Source organism: Callorhinus ursinus, unplaced genomic scaffold (genome assembly GCF_003265705.2).
Source record: "Callorhinus ursinus isolate GAN/ISIS: 27379988/994484 unplaced genomic scaffold, GSC_fseal_2.0 scaffold2877, whole genome shotgun sequence".
In the NCBI taxonomy this organism is placed as follows: domain Eukaryota; kingdom Metazoa; phylum Chordata; class Mammalia; order Carnivora; family Otariidae; genus Callorhinus; species Callorhinus ursinus.
The window spans coordinates 1-6,600 of NW_027399931.1; the positions used below are offsets into that span (position 1 = coordinate 1).

General features: G+C 52.1%; 1 long non-coding RNA gene across 1 annotated transcript; it reads right to left on the minus strand.

The window, feature by feature from the left end:
- Positions 1-3,452: 3,452 nt before the first annotated feature.
- LOC141372221 (uncharacterized) lies at positions 3,453-6,594 on the minus strand. The gene is made up of 3 exons (XR_012377505.1): positions 6,437-6,594; positions 5,520-5,661; positions 3,453-3,590 (listed from the first exon to the last, which is right to left on the minus strand). It is a non-coding gene; the product is annotated as an uncharacterized lncRNA (long non-coding RNA).
- Between the last annotated feature and the right edge of the window lie 6 nt (positions 6,595-6,600).

Below are 6,600 nucleotides of genomic sequence, written 5' to 3' on the forward strand. Positions count from 1 at the left end.
CCCCCCGTCGGCCTCCGGATCCCTTTGGCAGCTGGTGTTGGAGCACCTGTGGGGGGCGCTGCTGGTGATTTCTGGAAGTCTCCCCATGTTGTCCTGGGCAGTGCTGGTATGGACTGTGCTGCTGGTTTTCCTAGTGAAGAGACGACTCACTCGAAGAAGCGCGAAGGCGCTGGGCCACAGGGACTCTGCCCGCCACGAAGTGTGTGGAGCAGGCCGTGAGGAGAGTGGCCCAACCACACAAGCCGAGGCCGCCCTCAGGCCACCCGGGGTGGTGGCCAGTCCTCCCCCGAGAGAAGCCCTGTGCTTGTCAGCAATGAGCACAGACCTGAGCAGGTTGGTGCTTTGGGACACTGTCAACTTTCCAAAGAAGGCACCAAAGAGCCAGCCTCCCGACCTTCCCCAGGTTACTGGGGAAAAACCCATCCTCCAAACATCAGAGAAGGATGGAGAGCAACTTCTGAGGAAAAGAACGAAGGATCGGCGTGAAAACACTCCTTTTCCAGAAGGACCAGAACTGCTCAACCAAGAAGTTTCGAGATGGAGGCAGAAAGGTCAGGAGAAGGAGGGAGAAGAAAGCCTGGAGCCGACGAAGGCACGCATGGAGCCGGTCCCGAAAGATCAGGCCAGCCAGTCCCCGTGGAGGGCTGGACCTGGGCGGCAGGCCGTCCCCCCGCCTGACCTCCCTGCAGATCACGCCGGTGCCGGGACCTGGGGAGTCCAGCCAAAGAGGGGAGCAGGGAATGGCGATCAGACCGCCCATCGGGCACCAGTGGATCTGAAGGGCGTCCCTGAGGGTGCTGGCTGCCCCGGGTCCCCTCCGAGTCCCGAAGGGGAACAGCAAGACAGAGCCAGACAACTGCGGGCAGAAAGGCGAGAGACCGCGGGGCTGACACGACAAATCCACAGCCTGCAAACCCAGGAGGCCTCTTTGCAGAAGGAAACTTCCAGGCTGGCCAGGGAGATTCAGCAGCTGAGGCTGAAACTTCAGAACCCCCTGGATGAACAGGACCGATACATCCTGCAACTTCACAGAAAAGTGTTTGAGGCGGAAGCTCAGTGCTTGGAAGTGAAGAAGAAACTGGCCGGCGTGTCCAGAGAAATGAACTTCACGTGCCAGATGCGCAACCTCTACAAGAAGATGGCCCAAGACCTGGGCAAGGAGCTGGAGAGAACCACCTCCTACTATCGCAGGGTGGTCCTCTTCCATCAGGACAGAGCCACAAAAAGCTGGGTGGAAGCTGCGTCCAGAGAGAGAGAGTTCCAGGAGCTAAGGAAAGAGAATGATCGCTTGAGGCGGATGCTAGCCGGTGCGGAGTCCAGCTGCCGGCCGGTCCCGAGGGACCCTCCGGGTCCGGCTGCTCCGCCCACAGCCCCCGCAGGCCGGGAAGGGTCGGGGGGTCTCTGGGGTCATTGGGCCCCCAGGGGGGAGGGAAGGCCCACCGTGAGGGCCCCGGGCCCCGGGGTCGCCTGCAGGGCTGACTGGGCTCAGGGCAGTTGGGCTCTGAGCCGCCACAGCCCAGCTCAGCATCTGCACGGAGCTCCGTGAAGAAGGTGTGACGGCTCTCTCTCCGGTGAAACGGCTACTATTTCAGAACTGATGCCACAGTGACTCTCCGCGGGAGAGCCGTGTAACCCCATCGCGGACTGTGCAAATAGAGCTTTGTTCACATTGTCGTGACTACACAGCTTCCCGCCGGACGCCTTAGAACTCTAGGCTCTAGGTATGGTGTTCGGATTTAAATTAATGCCATTTGGCCTGAAGACATCCTCTATCGTGGACATGGATAGAGACTTTCAACAAGACCATTTCCGCGCTCTAGGACTAGGGTTACAGTTCCGCAGAAATGACTCAGTATTTATGTGAATAAAACGTGATTGCCTTAAAAAGAGAGAGAGAAAAAACTTAAACAAAGCAACGTCCCACTCAAATTGTATAAAATAGTTAGTGTAGTCCTAAATTAAATTTTAGTCCTAACTCATATTTTAGTCCTAAAGTCAGATTTTAGTCCTAAATTCAAATTTTAGTCCTAAATTCAAATTTTAGCCCTCCACTCATATTTTAGTCCTTAATTCTTATTTTAGTCCTAAATTCATGGGATTAGTTTCATCTTAAATTTATAGATAGGAAAGCTTAAGAATCTGCAACCATTTCTCCTTGTTCTGTGATGTTTATTCTTAATCTTTGTTGTTTTGTTTGAGATGCTATTAATGTTTAACATTTATGAATTTTAAGTAGTCAAAATCCAAAGTTTTCTCCGGATGACAAGCATACACTCCCATGCACGTGGGCGCGGGCACACGCGCACACCCCAGGATGCAGAATCCAGACTATTGTAGTTGCTTTGTGAGTACCTGAAGATGTAAATCTAGAATTGACAATTTCATTAATTGCTTGTAGATAAATAAATTACTGAAAGAAAAAAACGTGTGTGTGTGCGATGTGTAAAGAGAGGAAAGCTTCCTTGATCTTTAGCACAGAGAGCAGAGTGTCCCAATGGACCAGGGAAGATCCCAGGCAGGAGCGCTTCTCCCACACGGGGTTGGGCGGAGGAGGAGGCCAGGGGACAGTCCCCAGCTGCAGCAGGGAGAAGGGCAGGACCAAGGAGGGGGCTTCCAGCCTCCATCCACAGGGGGAGGCGGTCCCACCCCTGGGCCTGCAGGGAGGCCAGGGAGGTGGCATCTGCTGAGCCCAGTGGGGGGCAGTCCCGGGAATGGGGCAAAGAGCCCCCCTCTGCCCTCCAGGCCCCCATGGACTGCTGGTGCAGGGCAGCCCCCAGAGGGCCTGGAGAGCAGACAGGAGAGTCCGCCTCGGGCACAGGGCAGGCAGAAAAGGGTCTAGGAGCAATTTGGAGACGGACCCACACACACAACTCTATTTCACCCAAAGTGTGCCTTGTGTGTTACTGCCTGCATTCGCACCCACATATGTAGTGAGAATCTCTGCAGCTCCTACGATGTCTCTGGCGCTGTCCTGCCGCGAGGGGCGAGGCCCGAGGACCCCCAGGGCTTCCGTCCTAGTGAGGGGCAAGGCCAGGGAATCCAGAGCAAGGGGACGAGGAATAGCAATCTCTGCTCTGCGGAGAATTCGAATAGGGTGACAGCTACCGGGGTCAGGGGCCACACCCAGAGGGTCGTTCAGGCTGAGATGAAGGTCACGGGAGGTAGGCTGGGAGGGCAGGGGGGCAGAATGTTCCAGGCAGGGAGCACAGGAGTATAAAGGCCGAGGCAGGGCTGTGCTGCTGGGGCTGGAGAAACAGGCACAAGTGACAGGGAAGGGGGCTGGCAGCAGGGGCCCTGCCCAGAGCTCTCCTCCGTGCAGGGTAGAGACACCGGGGTGGGTGTAGACCTGGAGACAGAAACTCGAGCCCAGAAACTCAACGCTGGGAGGGTGGGGGCAGGAGGCGGAATAGATGCACACCCTGTGCACCCGTACCGTTCCCACTTACCTTTCCAGGGCTCCTGTCCTCATGGGCAACCTTGTCCCTCAAACAATGCCCATTTCAGAGGAACCCAATGAACCATAGACTTGAGATGCCTCTTGGGGAAGGCCAGCCATGGAGGAACCACTTTGCTCAGGCACAGCAACAGCTCTGCAAAGAAGGAAACTCTTCAGCTTCAAAATACATCAACGCCTTCACACCACACGTGCGTGTGTGCGCGCGCGCGCGCGCGCACACACACACACACACACACACACACACACACACACACACCCTCATTTGTCCCCTGAGCAGGTTTCTGATAACTCAATGGGCTGTGCACTTACGGACACAGCAAATGCAAACACAGCTTCTAAGGATTTGGTAACAAGGTATATTTTCACCTCTTTTGGGGTTAAAGAATATGTATTTTACTGTTGTCCACCTCAACTGAAGAGTAGATATACAGATATTTAATACGGTTTTTGAAGCCTCATAAAATCTATACGCTTTCTCATTTCAAGCAGCAAATTCTCCTTTGACAATGCCCACAGGTACAAGTTTCAGGGACAGCTGCCAAAAAGACTGTGTGTACTTCGTAAAGGGTGATATGCTGGTTAGACTTTTATCTTTCATTCACTCGCTTGCTCGCTCGGGAATGATTTATGAAGGGCCTTCTGTGTGTGCCAGGCACCAGGCCGATTTGGGTACCGCTAAGAACCCGATAGACAAGGTCCCAGCCTGAAGGCGTTGACCTTGAGCAAGACGCAGCTGGTGCCCCAGGCCCTTCCCGGGAGGACGAAGACCCCGTGCCAAGGTCCCTCTCCGGTTCGGGTTCCCGGGAGCCAGGGAGTATAGCACTGTCAGGGAAACTTTAATAATTTGGGTTTATTAGACCAGATTACAGAGCCGGAAGAATCGCATCACGGATGGAACAACGGAAACAAACAAATAGATGAAGCCACGCATTCACCCAGTTCTTATAAAATTCCCAAGAAGGACTTCCAGGATGGAAATCTCCAGCTCGGGCTCTGACCTCAGGCTTCTTTCTCAGGAGGAGTCCGATCGATCGCGGCTCCTCGCACCCTGAGCCCAGAGCGGTGTGCACGAGGAGGCAACTTTGCAGAGGCCAAAGGCACAGGATTGACTGGGGGCACATGACTTTCATCCAAGGAGCCTCATTTACTGGCATGTGAAACCAGAATAAATCATTCTGGCCATGCAGGGCTGTGCCCAAGGGAGAAATCACACTTGTGTTGTTCTCCAAGAGGGTAACTTGGTGCCAGGCGCACCGCTGTGGAGCCCGGGCACAGCAGGGAGAACCAGAAATGCAAGTCCTCTTTGTGTAAAATGTTGCCATTGTGCTCATCATGGGTTTTCTGCATAAATTTTCGTTCTTAAAAATAATATTGCATGCAAATATTTATCTTGATTACGGAGTCTTCTTGGCATACCTTAAATTTTTTATTATTATAAATTATACATATATAATTTACCATTTTACCTATTTTTTAAAGATTCATTTATTTATTTTAGAGAGTGAGCGTGTGCGAGCGGGAGTAAGGGGAGGGGCAGAGGGAGAGGGAGACAGAAGCAGAGAAGCAGACTCCCCACTGAGCATGGAGCCCAGCTCGGACTGGATCCCAGGACACGGAGATCATGACGTGAGCCGAAGCCAAGAGTTGGAGGCTTAACCGACGGGGCCAGCCAGGCGCCCCTACCTGTTTTTAAGTGTAAAATTCAGTGGCATGAAGCACATTCCCGTTGTTGTGCAACCACCCCCACCATCCACCACCAGAACTGTTTCGTCCTCCCAGACTGAACCTCTGCCCCCAGGAAACACACACTCTCCTCTCCCCGCTGCCCCCCGCCCCTGGCACCCTCTATCCTCCTTTCTGTGTCTAAGAGCCTGACTGCTCCAGACACCTCATTTAAGTGGGATCACACAGGGTCCGTCCTTTGGGACTGGCCAGTTGTGGTGAGTGTGATGACTTGAGGGGTCATCCACGCTGTGGCAGGGGTCAGAACGTCAGGATGTCATTCTTTTTTAAGCCTCAATAAGATTCCGTGTGGGGCTAAGACCACATTTCTTTCACTCACGTGTGCATCAATGGACATTTTGGTTGTTTGCCCCTTCCTGTTATTGGGAATGACGCTCCTGGAACAGTGGTGTGCAGGTATCTGTTTGAGTCCAGACTTTCAGTTCCTTGGAGTGTGAACTCAGAAGCAGAATCACGGGATCCTATCGACAGATAAATGGATAAAGAAGATGTGATATAAATATATATATATATATATATATACACATACACACACACACACACAAAACACACACAATGGACTATTATGCAGCCATCCAAAGGAACGAGATCTTGCCATTTGCAATGACGTGGATGGAACTGGAGGATATTATGCTGAGAGAAATAAGTCAATCAGAGAAAGACATGTATCATATGATCTCACTGATATGAGGAATTCTTAATCTCAGGAAACAAACTGAGGGTTGCTGGAGTGGTGGGGGGTGGGAGGGATGGGGTGGCTGGGTGATAGACATTGGGGAGGGTATGTGCCATGGTGAGTGCTGTGAAGTGTGCAAGACTGTTGAATCACAAACCTGTACCTCTGAAACAAATAATACATTATATGTTAGAAAATAAAAAGAAGATAGTAGGAAGTAAAAATGAAGGGGGGTGGAAATCAGAGGGGGAGACGAACCATGAGAGACGATGGACTCTGAGAAACAAACTGAGGGTTCTAGAGGGGAGGGGGGTGGGGGGATGGGTTAGCCTGGTGATGGGTATTAAAGAGGGCACGTACTGCATGGAGCACTGGGTGTTATACTCAAACAATGAACCATGGAACACTACATCAACAACCAATGATGTAATGTATGGTGATTAACATAACAAAATAAAAAAATGTTAAAAAAAAAATAGAATCACGGCTCCTATGGGAGCTCCAGCTTTGATTCTTTGAGGAAACTCCCTCCTGTTTCCAACAGCGGCCACCACATTTACGTTCCCACCAGCAAAGGCACAAGGGTCCCAGTTTTTCCACATCCTCATGGACACTTGTTCCTTTCTGCTTTTGTTCTCCGATGACAACATCACAATGGGCCTGAAGAGGACACCCTCTCAGACTTTGTGCCCGAGGTGAGGTGTCCCTCACCCCACCCAGCCAC